General features: G+C 43.9%; 1 protein-coding gene across 6 annotated transcripts in view; it reads left to right on the forward strand.

Annotated features, from left to right (window-relative positions):
- Nucleotides 1-17,463, forward strand: part of LOC121353799 (LIM domain containing preferred translocation partner in lipoma) — a 335,201-nt gene that overhangs the window by 62,045 nt on the left and 255,693 nt on the right. For all 6 annotated transcript variants that reach the window (XM_041467937.1, XM_041467935.1, XM_041467938.1 and 3 more), the window contains one exon: nt 973-1,071. The gene's annotated coding sequence lies outside the window, so the exon portion shown is untranslated. The remainder of the gene's footprint in view (nt 1-972; nt 1,072-17,463) is intronic.

Below are 17,463 nucleotides of genomic sequence, written 5' to 3' on the forward strand. Positions count from 1 at the left end.
GGCACATCCTTAGATGTGCAACAGGCGTCTTGTTTTCACAGCAGGTGACAAATTGAGGGTTTCTTGGCTTCAGCCATCCGAAACAGCGTATTTGTTACAAAGCCACTTGATCCTTTGGGGGCAGGAGCAGCCCCTTCTGATGGGAGATGGGAATTTAGATGAGATGGGGTGCAAAAGGTGATCTACTGCTGAAAGGTGCTGTTGTTACAAATTGTCTGCTACCATCTAACTCTCTTTTTCTGAGAGCCTCCAGGAGTAGGATGGCAAATGTATCATTGCTGCTCTCCCTTGTTGCCTGTTGTCTTTCAGGAAATTTGGGATGTTTTTGTCATTCAGAACTCTCACCTGTGTTTCTGAGCACTGTTCATGTAGATCCTTTCTCTACCTTTTTACATTGTCACCAAACACTTGAGTTTGTGAGAGATTTCATTTTGCTAGGTAGAATATCCGAGGATCAGGAGGTAAGGAGTATGTTGTGAATACAAAAGCCATTCATCAGACCTGACTTTTACCCTCTGGATCTATCCCATAATTACACACATTTAAATCTCAAGGCTGGAAATCTTGCCTGTCTTGATTTCAGTGACACTGTAAATAAAGTCACTAGTGGTAACATTAAAATTTGTCCTCTGTCACAGAGCTTAAAGGTTTGGAGTAAGAGCCATCTGATTTTGACATGGGCTGGGTATTGCTTATATCTTGGCAGAGCTTTCTGCAAAGTCCATGAACACTTTGTTTCCTAGAACACGAATTTATCAAACCCTTATGGTGGTTGTCAGAGAAAATGTGGCCAACTCTGAGTGGTGGTGCATGATGTCCCTACAGTCAGTGATGCTGCTTTTGAAGATCTGTTTGCATGCTAAATAATGGGATGCAGAAAACTGCACTTCAGGCTTGCTGGTTTTTCCTTTACTCCTGGACTGGACTCTGCCTGCCATCCTGAAGACAAATCTTTTATTTTTCTTGTTTCAGAGTACTTTGTAACTGTGTGTGCCTGAATGCATCAGCCTTTGGAGGTGATCGCCTTCCCTTGAAACAGCCTCGTGATATCCAAGTGCCTTCTCTCTTGGGGTAAGGAATGACATACACATGCAGAGATTGAGAATGGGCAAAGAGAGGACAAGCAGCACTGCCTCAACTTGTAAATTTTGGAAATAGTGAACTTGTCATGGAGAGATGAAATAAACTAAATCTCTCCACTGTAAATAAAACAAATTATAAAATTAAATTGCAGCAAGGAAATTTAGCTGAGGTGTCAGTGAATGATCTACAGTAAGGATAGCTGAGTGCTGGAGTGGATCCCCCCAGGAGGTTAGGCAGTTTCAGTCATGGAACGGTTTAAGAACAAGTTGGAAGAGCAATAGCAGATAGGCTTTTAGGAGAACTGATCCTTCCAGGTAGTGGAAAAATAGACTAGCTGACTTCTGAAGAGTTCTGCTAACCCACAGGTAATTAGAAATGAGAATGTGTGAAATTCTTATCTTAACAACCTTATTCAAAGCTGATAAGGTGAAAGGCAAAGCTGGATGTATCTGTGCAGAAGGAGCTGCATGGTCTGGTGAAAAATTGAGGCAGCAGCAATTAATGCTGGTGCTCCATGTCTTTGTTACCTAAATGGTGAATGTTATTATGGAGGGAAGTATAAGCTCAGGGGAAAGAAGAGGTTGAATCCTGTGTTGTTGGCATGTAGTGTAAACTTGTGGTAAAAACAGGAAGTTGTATCAATTCTGGCTCCTTTGAAGTAAGTTTCTGGGAGTTTGGGTCGCTTCCATGGTCCATGTAAGGGATTTACTCCTACTCTCAGGGGTGTAATCTCATCTGTTTTATTGTGACATGAGAACACAGTGCTACAAATATAGGTATACTGAGCAAACCACAAATATCATGTGGAACACAGAGAGAGGAACCAAGTGATTACTTTTCCTCTCTTTTTCCAGGGCTGATGAAGTGGAGGAGAGTTTCATTTTTCTTTGCTTGATCTTCTGTTCATGTTCTCCATTGTGTTTCTTTGTCTTGTCTTGACAGCAAACACAGCAGGCTTTTCCTGAGTTTAAAAATGCTGGCTCACCAGCTAGGTCTTGAAATTATGTCCCAAAGATATCTACTCCTTTAGTTCCCTTGCTTCTTCCTCCTTCATCCCTTGTCTGGGAGTTGCTGATGACAAATGGAGCCTGGGCTCAGGAAGCCTCCAAGCCATCCTATGCCAAGAGGAGTGTTCAGGTGCTTTGTCTTCCTTGGTCCAGTGAAGGAGATCAGTGAGATCTTCTTATCTTGTAGGACATCTGGAATTCAATGGGAAGTTCTTCAACCTTTTGTTGGACTTTGGTTTCTCTAAAACTTACATTTCATCCATAATGTCAGCGAACACTGGTGTCTGGCCTGGAGTTAAACCAGTGTCTCATTGTTCCTTATCGTCCTCTGCTTAGCAGAGATAAGCTGTTGTGTCTCAGGGGTACAGGGACAGGGAAGAAACTTGCAAATAGCTCTAAGAAATGCAGATGGTGTCCAGAAGAAAATAAGGGATGTCTTTCTGAAGTCACCTTTGTACATGCTTTTTTAAATTTTTTCTCTTTTATTTTTTCCTCCTCTTGAGCTTTTCAATTCCTGCAACTATCTGCTCAAATCTTGAAAGCAAAATGCATTCGTGGAAAGATGCAATTTACTGTGTTTCCCCATGATCTTTTGATCTCAATCAATCAAGTAAATCTGAGACCTTGCAATTCACCTTGTTGCAAGGACGGTTAATAAGTTGAGAGTTGTGCCAATGGTAGTGATGGTTTTCCAGCCTTGTGCTTTTTTTAAATTGTTATTCTTTTTTATGGTTCTGACCTTTCGGACTGGTCTCAGGGTAAGATTATTTGCAAATAATAGTCCATAAATATGCCTGTCAGGACTGGAGTTAACATTCGAGCATTGCTGCTTAGCAAAAGAAAGCAATATGCCAAAGTTCAATTTACATTTCCCTGCAGGGTTGAAAATAATGACAAGACTCACTTTACATGGCAGGGATGAGTCCTGCCACCTCTATGGGAGTGGCTGCTGTGTGGTCCTGCAGCTCTTTGTAGCTGTTGTCTGCTTCAGTTGTCTGCTTCTGAATTTTGGTGTCTGGCATCTCGTGCTGGGGCTTGCTTGGGGTGGAGGAGTCCTGGATGCATCTTCTGGCTCTTCGAGGTGCCGTCTCAGTCAATTGGTAGCTTCCCTTGATGTAGCAACTGATGTTTTTCTTTTTTTTTTTCAAATTCTGTGCTCCTTACAATGCAAATGAGGGTTTGTGCAGCTGCTCTAAGCTCTGTCCTGCAAAGCCATCCTGTTTCCATCTTTGCACTCCATCCTTGCCCTCAGTGCAAGCCAGTGTGGATTGAAAGTGTGACTGAAGAGAGCCCATGAATGTCCTGTGGTGTTTTGAGTTGTGTCCTGTAGGTTACCTGCTGTGATCTCTGAGCCCTTTGGAAATCCCAGATTTCAATGGAAAGCCATATGGGTTTTCTCTGCTGTGACTGTTCATGAAAACGGTTCCTAGATATCTCCCACCTAATGTTTACCACCATGGAAGCGTGCATCATCCAGTGTAAGAATCTTGCTTTACAGTCAGGAAATATCTGGTGGTTATTGATGTTTCTGCTGTCGTGTCAGCAGAATTGACTCCTGTGGGTGAGAGCAGCATGAGGAATGAAGCTGGAAACCAGCAGCTGCTATTTAGGCATTAACCTGCAGCACTTGAAAACTACACAGTCCATTGTGTACAAATGGCCTCTTTAGAGCCTGGTCATGAATGTAAGTGTAGTTTGTCTGAAGCATGTGGCTCTTCTGAGTTCATTTTTTTCTTCCTTCTGGAGATGAGAAAGTGAAGGTGCTGAAGACCACTTGGATTTATTCACAGGAAATTCATGGCCCTGAGGCTGGGTCTGAAACCCATGGATTTGGCCCAAAATCCCCTAGAAAAAGCCTATATGGGGTGAAAAAAATTATGCCATCAGTTGAGAAAGCAATTCCTTGCAGACTGGGACTAGGTGATGAAATAAAGGTGCAAAAAACAGTGCAGCTTGTGGAAAGTCACAGAGCATCTCCATGCCAGACCCCTGCAAGAGCTCAGCAGCTCTTGGTCCAAATCAGCAGTGCTGTAACTTGTGGTGAAGCAGATGGGTCTGGTTCTCTATCAGCACCGCTGAAAAGTTTTAGAGCAAAATAAATAAATAAATAAATAAGTATGTCTTTAGGGCCATCTTGAAATCCAGAAGTCATTTCTCCAGCACCTGTAAATAACTGAATATAAAAGGAGAGGATATGGGGAAAATAGGTAAGAGGGTGGCAGAGGAGAGCCTTTGTTGTGTCATGCCACACCCTCACAAGCCTGGTGGCCATGCTGAGAGTTGGGGACAGCTGTCCCCATCCCCACAGCTGCCATCCTCCAGGTGGCAAAGGAAAAACTCTAGAATGTGCAGGAGTTTTGCATGTCCCAGAAGGCAACACTCTCATTTCTTATTCCAAAAGGGACTGGTAATTAGCAGCAGGGGTAATAACCACCTGGAATTAAATTCTGTGGAGGCATGAGAAATAGTAGGGTATATTTGGAAATATCTATTGCATATATATATTCCTCTTAAGAGAAACATGTTGGAGGTGCCATATCCATAAATACTAATAAGGCTGTTTGATTCCAATTTTCAGGTAAGATTAACATTTTATTGAGTATTATATCTGTCACATTCAATGCTTTAGTGTACCATCCTCTCAGGCTTATTAGCATAATTGCAGTGCTTAAGCAACAATAAAAAATTCAACAGTAAAATAGCGGTTAGCACAGGCAATTTGTTATCAAAAGCTTTTACTTAAGGACAGCTTTTGAGCATATTTATTATCCAGTTAGGGCTATACATTATTTTTATTTAGAAAAACAAGAGGGAAGTAATGTAGGAATGTTTTTTCTCTTTCTGTGTCTCAATCAGAAGGCCTGAGAATTGGTCACTGCTTTTTTCTTAAAATCACCCGGCAAATTCACTTGGAGTGGGGAGGCAAGATAACAAAGCAGACTCTGGTCTGGAGCAGGGCTGTGACGTTAATAATTCAGCAGAACAATTCCAGTAAATTCTGATGCCAACTGAAGTGCCCTTTTAAAATTCCCTCGTTGCTTCCTGGGCTCTGCAGATACTGTCCTTTGCCCGTGGCTGATGGCACTGTCACTGGGGCAGTGCAAGGACAGGGGTGGCCCAGGATCACACCCCAGAGGTGGCTGCTGCCCAAGATGCAATGCAGCTGTTGGGGTGATGCTCCCACAGATGAGGGGAGGGACTGGACAGGACCTGCAGGAAAACAGACTTTGATATCAGTGCTGGTTGTCTCTGAGGCTGGAGCAGAGGAGCATGGCCTGTCTGTGACAGTGCTGTACACCCCTCCTCCTTTCTTTTCTCACTTTGAGGACTCTTAGGGGGACAGTCCTTTTGCTGAAAAGCTGTAGTATATATGTGAATGCACCTGTTTGTGTGCCAGCACTTGCTCGTGCATGTACAAGTCTCTGTTGCCAGCATGGCGATATTTTGTGTGAGTGTTTAAATTTTCAGCACATTTCCTGTGTGTATTTAAAATACAAAGTTGTACCTCATAAATGAAGAAGTAAATAAGTTTTAAGCAACTCAAGAAGTCCTTAGACTAGGAGGTCCATCAAGTAAAGCACATGGAATTGGCAAGAGAAAGACTGCTGCTGTGATTGCTTGTGATTCCTTTGCTGGTAGAGGCTTTTTACAGACCCTCTCTTGGCTTGTGTTTGCTCTTCCAATATCCTTCAGCCTTTGCTTGAGTAGTTGTCCTTGTTCCTGAGATCTGTGCTCACTTTCAGCATCCTCCCTCTCGCTGCAACCTTGGTGCCTCTGTTCTCATGTGTTTTCCTCATTTCCTCCCTTGTTCTGGGAGACCTCCTTTGCCTTGTGCTGCTTTTTCAGAGGTCACTCTTCCATCTTCTTGATGGATGACTTAACTGTGGGCCTGTTGCTTTGTTATTTTGGTGGTACCCAAAGCCCAGGGCAGGATCTGCTACAGCCCTGGTGATGCCTTGATTGGGCTCACAGTCTGGACAAGCAAGAGGGGTAAACTTGTCTGGTGTTTTTGCTCCTATTTTGACTGGTGTCTGAGCTCACTGTGAGGAGAAGTGAAGGCAGTGCTGCTGCCCCAGGGAAGAAGCTTGTGTTCATAGTGAAACAGGATGTGCAAGCAGGTTGTAGGAATTGGGAAGGGAGCACATGGAAACAGGTGAAACTAAACTGGGCACATATTAGAGAAGTGATGTGCTTGTGGGGACCTCTTCACAAACACCCTCTTCTGCGAATGTGTGAAATTTGAAAGGAGCTGGTTGTTTCAGATCCCCTTTTTTTTCGTTTGGAAGGGGTAAAAAACCCAATGTTATTCAGAGATAAGTTTTATGTTTCAGATTCTGGGGTAGTCGTGAGTCTTTTGTTGGAAAACAGCTCACTCTCATGAAACTGCCCAGCACTGCATGGTGTTTTGGCTTTCTGTCAACAGAGAACTTGGTGATGCTCCTGAGACTGTAAATACACAGAAATTGACTGTGAGAGCTAAACTTTGTGGGAACTTTGCTTTTGGTGGAAATTTGACTGTGATTTGAATTGCAGTTGAAATATGTGCTGTCTGCCCCCATGATCACCTCTAGGAATGGGGACTTGTTGCTGCTGTATTAGGAACAAGTAGGTTCCTTCACAGCCCTGCAGCACCCCATTGTTTCTGCTTCTGGCTCTGCTCATCTGGCTTGAATAGCCCACAAGGTGCCTGAGCACCTCCTGCTTGCATTTGGCCTTGTAGCTGGGCAGTGCTGAGTATCTTCTGCTACAGCCAGGGAAGCACCCTTCTAGCTCCTGTGCACAGCCAGGGGGTTCCACATCCATGGAAGGAGCTGAGGGACCAGGGAAGGTGTTTTTTTGGGGTGTGGACATGGCCAAAGGCATTTCCTTGTGGCTTCTACCTGAGATCTATAATCATCCAACATTTTAGGCAGAAAGGGTCATGCAGGTCTTTCGTGCAGCTCCTGGCTCAAACAGGGTTGTCTTTAACGTGGGATGAGGCTGCTCAGAGCTTGTCAGGGCAGTGGTGGCCTGCTGTGGTCTTGAGGGATGATGACAGTGTATGCCCTGAAAACAAAAAGACACTTTATGGAGGCTGTACTATGTAGCCTTATGTAGGCTCTGTAGGCTGTACTCTGGTGTCAGGGTAGTGGAGCAGTGACAGAGTCTGAGCATTGACACAGTGATTCCTCCATTAAATTCCCCTTGTGAAGTGGGGAACACCATGCCCAGCTCTGCTGGGATCTAGCTACCACCACAGCTGCTGTGGTGGCACTGCACAGCTCTCCCCACTGCAGATGGGGAGGGATGCTGGGAGGGCAGGGTCTGTGGCTGGAGACCAGTCCACATGTGAACATATCCTCCCTGGGGAGGAAAATGCCTACATGCTTCTTGTGGGGAAAAATATGGCTGAAAGAATTTAGCAGTGATAAATGTCATAAAAAATACTTATGCTGGAATTTGTAAAGCCTGGAACATCTGTTCTCAACAGTGCTTTGATCACGTTGTGAGGCTTTTAAAATGATACTTCCATGAATTAAGTGAGATCCTTATGGCTGCAGGATTCCTTTCAGTGCCCTTTTTTTCATGGAGCAAAAAGGCAGATTTCACAGGGAACATTACATGACTTGAAACACATATTTTAATGGTTAGTATCAACCAAACAATGTTTTATTAGGTGCTAGAAAAATGTTCCAGTTCCATACCCCAGGAAGCAAAGCACTCCTATTTACTTTTTTAGCTTATGGGAGCTGTACTTTAAAAAAAAAATAAAAATAAAAAAATCAAGAATTCATTGCTTGCATGTTACCGTATTCAAAACCAAACCAAACATGGTGAAATGAGCTTAAACATTTTGAAGCTGTTGTCAGAAAAGGTCCTTTTTGGGTTTTGTTTCCAGGCAGAGCTGCAGATGAGGCAGAGGATCTGTGTTTTCTGAGGGACCCACAGCAAAGAATGGCGAGGCAACGATGATTCACTGTCCTTAGTGCACTGCCTTGGACTGAGCAGCTTTTGGTCATTCACTTTCTTCCGAGGACTTGTGCTTTCCCCATTCCTGGTTGTTTAGCAGGCTTTTGCCTCCTGCCCTTCCAGCATGTTTGGGGCTGAAATGTTGTGGTGCCAAATGGCTTTGCTGATCTAAGGAGTGTGGAGAGCCCTCATGGCAGTTCTTTGCAGTGTCATGCCTGGCAGGAGAATTTCTGCTCCTCTGCCTTCCTTCTACTTGTAGGGAAAAGAATATCTCCTGGGCTGTTTGCAGAAACAGCCTGTAGGATGTGAGGGGCAGCAGGAAGGAGGGAGAACCTAAAGAGGAGATGTGGAACAAGGATTGGTCTCCTCCTATGCTTCGTTTGTGTGCTCATACTTGAGAAATCCTTTCCTGCTGCTGCAGCCAGCAAGTCTGGCAGCTCCCAGTGGGTGCTGGGCAAGACTTCTTGCTCCCATCTCCCTTTCCCTCCCTGGGATGAATAAATGGACCTGTGTGTGACCCCACAGCTCTACCCAGCAATCAGAAGTCTGGGAAACTTGATTGTTTCTTCATTTAAGGACTGTCCAGACTGTGAAAGGAGAAAAAGTTATGGTCAGAAATAGCAGAGAAGGAATATGGATGGGCTTTCTAGTGAGGTTCTGGGTGTCAGGGGTTAATTTATGAAAACTAAATTGTTTAATTCCTCTAGCACCCAGCAGGTGAACAGGCGGCTTATTGCTGTGACATATCCATTTATAGCAGTTTTCCTTTGCTAACACCTGTGACTCAGTTCTGTTACATACTTATGCTGTCTGTTAATTATTTACCAGTGATTTACAAGTACAGAGTGCAAATAAAATGCTTTTATGCAGGAGACTGCATCGTACACCCAGGATTCCTGGGAATTAGGGCACTGTACTACCGTGTACAATCCCATCAGCATCCCTGGAGTTCTGCTGGAGGAGTCCTCGTATGTACCTGATGAAGAGGCAGCCCCTTGCCGTCCAGAACTGGCACTCAGAAGGGCTTGGTGTTAGTGAAGGGCTTACTACACACAGGGCTGTGGTATATGATGGGATCTCTGTCCTTTGCTTCCTTTCAGATCGATTTTTGCCATTTTAAATTACTTTCTTCCCCCTCGACAAAGGCTCATTCTTCTTCATAAGTGATGGTAGCAGCAAACTGTTTTCTAAAAAACCCCACAGCATGATGGACTTTTTTTGTAAAGAACAAAATAGTATAAAAGTCAAGTAGCAGATAGAGTTCTGACTCAGCTCATAACTTATGATCCTATGCTATTTCTGTAACATTTTTAGCTTATGACCAAATTTTTCTAGTATTAGGACATTGCCATAGAAAGTGTGTCAGTCCCTGGCTGCCAGAACCTGTCACTGTACAGAATATATACACTCCTGAGTAAGTATGCACGAGCTGGCCAGTGAGTTGTCTGTTGTGGTTTCAAATTGCTGAAATTTTTTTTTTCCCCTTGTTTGTTTGTTTTTGGTTGTTTTTGTTGATTCGCTTAGCAAACAGAGTTGTGCAGAAAACATAGCTGCTTTTTATTTCTCACGCAGTCAGGCACTGAGCTCCCATCCCCAGCTGTGCCTCGTGCAACTGCAGTTGCTTTGCTGGTAGATTTTTCAGCCAGTGCAAACTGCTGTAAGTCAATTCAAGCTGTATTAACTGTATGGATCTTATGGAAGGTGAGGATCTGGTCATACAGCTCGTGGTTTTAGTGAGGAAGACGTTTGGGAGCTGGTTGTCCCATTCTAGGCAGACAAGAAAGTACGTGCAAAGTTTCTGTGACCCCAGGGAAGGTGTGTGTGAACAAATAAGCATCTCTGTTGCAGAGAATGCAATTACTGAGGAAATCCCAAAGTTTACAAGTAGGATTTTTTATCGGTTCAAATCTGCTGTGGTTTCAGACACTTTAGGACACTTAAAATAATGAAACTGCAGGCAGTCCAGCCACACATGCATGACACACAGCAGCAAAGCCATCCTTGTGTTTAGCACTGCTGATCAGCTCGCTAATGCAACATCTGCTCTGGGATTTTGCATTTAAATTTTGTCTGGATAATGAAGAGGAATGCAGGGCTAATGATCTGTGTTCTGTTTCCCTTCAAAGTGCTTTATTTACTCTTTGTGGCTACTTTTCATGGTTTTTTGCAGCAGCCCTAAAATGTCAACTGACCTGAAGATATTGACAATGGATGCCAAAAAAAAATCCAAAAGAAAAGCGAGGAAGGATGTTGCTTTCTAGCTTTTCATGTGAGCACCTTGTAATCAGACTCCCTTTGATTAAGTAACCAGTGAAGCCTATTCATGTGTACTCCAATTAAAATTTAATGAAGCAAGAGGATGTATTTGTATATGCTGACTAATGCAGGAAGAATAGATTCCTGTAACTCTGCTCTGCAAGCCCTTTCCTTTGCCATCAGGGCTGGATTTACTAGAAAGCTCCTCAGCAGCTGTGGACCTCCCCTGGCATGAGCAATCCTCACAAGTCTGGGCTCTTGTGCTCACAGCAAGAGGTGATGATGTCCTGAATGTGGAAGAGCACAGCTCTTTTGTAGGGCACAGCCTTATCAATGAAGCCCAGCTTGGCTAATTGCAAGAGGTGAGGCAGGGCTTCTGCTCTAATGTACTCCATTGGAGAAGATCAGGGAATTGCTGGATGTGTGTGCTGTATCTGTCTTAGTGTCAGCTGGATGAGTGGAGCAACACATACCAAGAAGGGAAGCCCTGTGTGCCGTGATTTTTAAGTAGGAAACTGATGTTCAAGAGGAGTCTGTATGACAGCTAAGCTGGTGTCAGAAAACAGCCAGGCTTTTAGTGCCTCTGCCTTTGCCATGGGTTTATTGGGCAGTTGCTTTGGTGCCTGCGTTCCCAAAGGGATATGGGCCTGCTTTGCAGAGCGTTTTGTTTCTGATATTGCAGGGAATGTACAGAGTTCTGTGTGGACAATGAAACAATGAAACTCCCTCTGCCAGGAGGGGTGGTGCAGAGGCTTGCTTAATTTCACACTGTCTCCATCTCTTCCCATGTGTTCCATCTCTGGGGAAGCTGCAAAGCTCCTGCATCACCTTGCACCCAGGATGGGGATTGGAGAAATGATATTCAAGGGTCTCACCTGCTCATGACACAGTGCCCTGTGACTTCAACTTTGTGCAGGGACTGCTAGCCCTCCTCTGGACTGGAATGTGGCAGTGGGGTGATGCTGCACAGCTATGTTAAATGCCATTTTTGGACAAGCAATGAAAGATCCTGCTGTATCCACTCAGAGCAATGGGCTGGGCGACAGAACGGAAATGCCATGGTGGAATTTGCCTTTGCTGCTGACCCTTGCATGACACACGAGAGCTCCTCATCACCAGACCTTTGTTGTGCCTTACCCAGAATACAAAGCAGTGTTTCATTGGCATGGCTGGCTGTTTTCCTTCTGTCTTGACTCAGTGGCAGAACTGCAGCAAGCTTTCCAGAGACAGGCTGAGTTTTCCAGTTATCATCTGCTTCAGCCCCACATCCATCCTGCCAAGGCTCTCACTCGTGCTGTTGCAGTGAAGTGCTCAAGAAGCCTTCAAAGGGAGATGCAGCTCTGGAGCTAAGATCTTGGCCTTCATTTTTGGCCTGGAAAGCAGCTCTTGGAACAGTAAGCATGAGATTTCTCTTGAAACCTTCTTTGTGTGCCTTTCTGAAGAAATAGCTGGAAGGAGAAGACCTGTCAGTTGAGCTCTAAAAGAAAAACCTATTGGCTCTGAATACACTGGGGACATTATTTAAGGTCAGTTGATCTGTGAGAAGGCACAACTTATCTAATGCAGCCTAAGGTTAGTTATGCAACAGACAGGCTGTTCTTTGTTGTGAAGAACAACTTCAGTGTGTGCCTGTGAAAATCAAAAGTCTTGCTGAAGGCGTGTTGTGTTCTGGCTGGAAGCTATTGGGTGTCCTCCTCTAGTGATTTTCCTTCTGCAGCAGATTAGCATCACAGGAAGGTTTCCAGTGGGAAAGGCACTCAGGCTGCAGGGTGGAGCTGCCAGCAGATGTGTGCTCTGGTGGGTGCTGGTGCAGGACCACATGCATGTGGTATTGTTTCAGACCAGCTTTTACTTCTGTCTTTTCTTCCCTGTGCATCTCTGTGTCATAGACCAGGTCACTGCATTGTCTAGATGCCTACACAGGGCAGTATTTTAAAGAAAACACTGCATGAGGAGGGTTTTCTGATTTCTAAAGAGAGAGATGTAATAATTTGTTATTTATATTGCTTTGAAATACAGCATTTGCAGTGTGCTGGCTACATGGCACTGACATCTCCTTTCTTGGAGAACCTTTCTCTCCCCATCATCTCTTATTAAACATGCTGCCCTGCCAAAGTGCCATTATGTCTCCAGAGAGACTCAGCAAATAGAAGAAAGGGTATTTTTTTCTTTTAAAGTAGAATTGGTCTCCTGTGCCTTGTGGAGTAGCTAAGAGTGAGCAGTTCTGGGTAGGTATTTTTGGGTTTGAGTCTCTGTGTACAGTGAAAAATGCTTTATTGCTTATGCAAAGGTAAGCATAATATCCAGCAAGATTGCCTGATATGCTCATGGATTGTCTTCTTTCTGTGCTTTTGATTTGTGTGGTAAGTACAGTGAGGTTTTGCATTTGCAAAATGAGGATATTTTAACCAGCTTTGCACAAATACTGGTCCTATGAGGACCAGTTAGCTGTGCATTCCTGGGCAGAGCTGTGGGGTGGGGGAAATGATCAAATACCTTGAGGTTTTTTTTGTTTGGTTTGTTTTTTTTTTTTTTTTTTTTTTTTTTTTTCTGTTTTTTTGAGGACTTTATGTAAGACATGGAAAAATAAAACCTTAAAAGGAAACAACCAAGGTGGATAGTCATAAAAGGCTGTTTTTTCTCAAAATTCAACTATATATAGACACCTTGATGAAACCCATATTGTCTGTGATGGAAAGGTGATGACTGTGATGTGGTGTGACATTGGCAGGGCAAACTGGGGTGGCTGCAGCAATCCCTGGTTTGGGTGCCTCAGAGATGCACATGCTCTGAACTCAGTGGGAGTGTTCCCATCTCCCTTGGGACCAAAAGGGTTTTCCTGAGTTGCCTCTTGCTCTGAAAGTTTTTCTGTTCTTGTAAGCTCCCCTTTGAGTACACTCAGGTGCTGCAGTTAATAAGAAATTTCCTCTGCTTTACAAAGATCAGACTCTGCCTTCCCCCTTCTCAGCATCCAAAATGATTAGCAGTTCCTGTGAATCCAAGCCTATGGATTTTATGAAGACCCCTGACAGCCAGGGGTGATTGTGTTCTCCCTGGCTGTGTTTCCTAAGCAGGAGGAAATCAATGCATGAAGGGGTGCTGTGCCTGACATGCCTGACATCTCTTAATTACACTGTCCCCTTACATCTAACAGACTAGAAGAGGGTCTGAAAACCAGCCCCCTGTGCCCTGGCTAACTGATAGAGAAACAAATTGATACAAATGAATTGAACTGGTTCCTTAAAAAAAAAAAAAAAAAAAAAAAGAGAGCATTTATTCGGTAGTTAGTTAGAATTGGAAAGAGCAGTTGCAAACTCAAGTACAACACACAGCAGTGTGAGATACTTGGTTGCAGCAGTCCCCTGAATGGTCCCAGCAACCCCACAGTGCCCCACACGAAATGCTTGGGGATAAAACACTTCTGCTGTTAATGCTGCATCAAATGGAGGCACTGTGGTACATGCCTGGGGCAGCGGGCTGGGGGATAATTACTGTGTCCTTCCCTTAGATGAGCTGATTTTGAAGCTTTACCATCCTGACTTTTGCAGCACACATTCAGCTGAATATGACATCAGTGTTAAGAGCTGTGGCACTTTGTGGTTACGGCCTTGGGATTCCTTATATTTACTTTCTAGGGAACTAAAATTCAAAGCAGCTTTTATGGCTGTCATGACAATACCATCAGTTTCAAAAGAGGTGGCTAAATGTGCATTGACCTTTAACTAATAGACCATATCCTATTTTCTGTGTTTCCAATTAGGAGAAGTATGCTACAAATTTTTGAAAGAAATTGTTAAGAGAAAAGTTACTTAACTGTAAGACTTCTGCTTTTTTCCCAAAATAAAAATAGTGAATTCTTGTCTTAGTGTAGAAGGTTTCATACGACTACTATTATAAGCTGGAAATCAAGATTTAATAATAGCATGTACCATCTGCCACCCGTGGTGGAAGAACAAGAATGAACCCTTCACTGCTGTAAGCACTTTTAATTTGCAGCTTGGAGTGAGGTCGCAGAGCTTCACATCTGTCCATGGAGGAGAGGATGGAATTCTTGGTTACCACTGCTGATTCTCTTCCTGAGCTGTTGGGATTTTAACACTGCAAATTGCAAGCACAACATCTTGTTCTTGCTTGGTGTGGTGTTGGGCCTTCAGACTAAAATAAAGGACGGTGCTGACTATGTCAGGCTTGACCCAGCTCTTTCTGAAGCCAGCCAGTTGTTACCAGTAAAAGCTGGAGCAGCTCTGTGGGAAGCCTGAGTGAGATGAGTTTTTTCACGTGTTTTGATGGTGGTGGGAGGTGATGGGCACATCTGGCTGAGATGAAGATGGACCTCTCCCTATGCTGCTTTTTAGAGACCACATCCCTCCTCCTTATTTTCCTGGATGTACATTGCAAAATAATTTAATATCTTTGTTCCTAAAACTTGGGCTCATTTTCATGAGCCATGGTGGATCTTTTGCTACCTTAGAAAAAGCAGAACATATTTTCCCACTTTTTAAAACGTACTTTGCCAAATAGGTATTTTTGTCAAATTGCAGTTTCCTCCAAAACATAATTCTTTATATAGAAAATGGGATTCCACCTCTCCTAGACCTTTGCTAACAGCTGTTCTGCTAGCTAAATGTCACTGAATTAAAAAGAAACAAAAATAAGAATATGATGGCTTTAGATAGATTTTAGTTGACTGTTTTAGTCCTAGGTAGAAGTAATCCTGCTCTATTCTGAATGTGGGGATATTCTAGGGATTACTGCCCTGCTATTTTACCCTGCAGAGCACTGATAGTGCAGCATTTCTGGAAGGCTGGGGTATGTGTGTAACATGTACATGGCTTTTGCCAGCCCAGAGAACTGCTGGGACAACCCTGTGGACACTTGAGAACTGAGTGTGCTGCTGGTTTTGGGAACTCAGCCTTTAGAGCTGACCTATAACAAAGTTGATGCAATGGGATAGTTTCAGGTTGGGGTGTGTAGGAAAAGGGGACCCGTGCCAGCCTTTTGAAGGTTGCTTTGATTTGTTGCTGGGCACAGTGAGGACTCCTGGGGTATTATCTGAGGATTAAGTGCAACATTAAACATTGGAGCTTGCTTGTCAAAGAAAGGGCAGGTTATCAAAATATGATTTATAACCAACAGTTTACTACTAGCTACAGTAATTAATATGGAACATGATGGGGCCCATCATTAATGTGCTTTGTTGTCTCAGCTTGCATGACTGCTGCTGGCAAGGCCAGCTTCTGAGGCTAATGAGGGACAGGGAAGAAAGAAATCTGTGCTGCTGTTAGCGATGGTAATATCTCTCCAGGTCACACACTGTGCCATGCATTGCATCTGATCACAAATATCAACCAGACATACCTGTCCAATAAAGGCTGCTTTCCCAAATTCTTGCTTAGAGAGACAAGAATTACTTTTCGTGCCAAGGTCACTCAGAACCAGTAACAAACTCTGTTAGCGTTCGATGGGGAGATGGTGCACAAGCTGGTCTGGAGGGCGAGGAGAAATCTTGTCAGTGGTCCAAATCCTACTCAGGTTGTCGATGAGGGAAGGCAGTTAATCTCCAGTGGTGGTGATTCGAGAACTTGTCCGAGGGAGGAGGAAAACAGAAGAGGCTTTTCCAACATTTTCTCATGGCCAAGTGCCCAGGTGAGGGCAATGACTGGTACTGTTCTGCTGATGGGAATCTGTTGGCGGGGAGCTTGTGGTTGGTTTGAGATGGGTCCCACTTCCTGATAGCCCATCTCGAGCTGCCTGAGAGCTGTGTGACTTCAGCAGAAGTTTTATTATCACGCTAGTTTCCAGAGAGATGTTTGGAGCCATTCCCAGCACTGGGTTTAGCTGTAGCAGCAGCTTGAGCTCCTTTCTGATGTTTTAGTGAAGGGTAGGGCAGCTGATGGCTCTCCTGAGGTGTGTCAAGAGCTCATGTTAAAATAAACAAAGCTGTTCCCATGGTCTGTTTGCTATGTCAAGTCCGGGTTTACCTGTATTCCAAAGACAGATCCCACAATGTCATCCAAATGTGAGAAATACCTGAGGTTGGAGGGATGCAGGATGCAGTCAGGTCTCCTGTGTGAAGACAGAGCAGTGGGGAAACCAAGTGCCTTGGAAATTTGGCGTGCTTGAGCTCCATGGTCACCGTGATCAATTGTGACTGTGATTTAGAATGTTTTTGGCTTACTCACCCTTACTTTAAACATTTTGGTTGAACAGCACTTTCTGACCTGCAGCTGCCCACAGTGGCAACACCTAGCTTGGGCCACTTTTACAGCAGAGTGTGTTGTACCTTAGTTTTATTGAGCATTGCCCAAATAGTTAAGAAGGATGTCCTAAAGAGTCTTGTGATAGTCCAGATTTCGCTGCTGGTATTTCCCAAGAGCATCAGGGCTGTCTGCAGGGAGACTTAAAGGTTTCAGCAGTTCTGTTTCAGCTAGAACCAGGTGAGCAGTAGTCTCATGGTCCTCTCTGCTCATCTCTTCCAAACATGTCTTTTTTGGCATGTTTGGTGATCTAATCAGATAAATTTATTTCATGTCAAGATAACATGATAAGTAGTACATTTGCCAGTTTCATTTCCATGGCCTTGGTTAAAATGGTTTCTGCTGTGTGCATTTAGTCATCCCTGTTGTTGACTGTAAAGGGTTGCAGGGATGTGTCTTGTGGGGAATTATATACACCCGTCCTGTCCTTTTTTATAGATCTCAGCACTTGACCTCCTTACTTATCCCATAAAGGAGTCTCTTGAAAATTGACTAATCCCACTGGGATTTATGCAGTCTGGCTGAAAGCCAGGTCCTCCCTGGGTGGGTGCAAGATGCATTAAGGAGTTTGAATATTTGTGCCCTGTCTTTCTTGAATTAATCTAAGTCAAGGCAGTTGGGTGACTGGGTAGTGCAGTGTAATGCCATCATTATTAAATTAATGCCAGATAGGGCATGATGATTTTATGACCATTAACAATATTTGTATGCAAACTATGAGGCTGGACCAGAGAGATGCAGAATGAGGCATCACTGAGAAGTGGAGACTCTTTAGTGTGTGATTTAGTATGTTCACACTGCAGAGCTGACCAGATCAACACAGGGTTTAAAACATTGCTGCTGGTGGTTTACTTTGCTTCTTCAGAAATATTCAGTATTCTAGTTGGTTTTAGATTTTTGTTGTTGAATTG

This window comes from Pyrgilauda ruficollis, unplaced genomic scaffold (assembly GCF_017590135.1).
Source record: "Pyrgilauda ruficollis isolate IOZ18807 unplaced genomic scaffold, ASM1759013v1 scaffold21, whole genome shotgun sequence".
Taxonomy (NCBI): domain Eukaryota; kingdom Metazoa; phylum Chordata; class Aves; order Passeriformes; family Passeridae; genus Pyrgilauda; species Pyrgilauda ruficollis.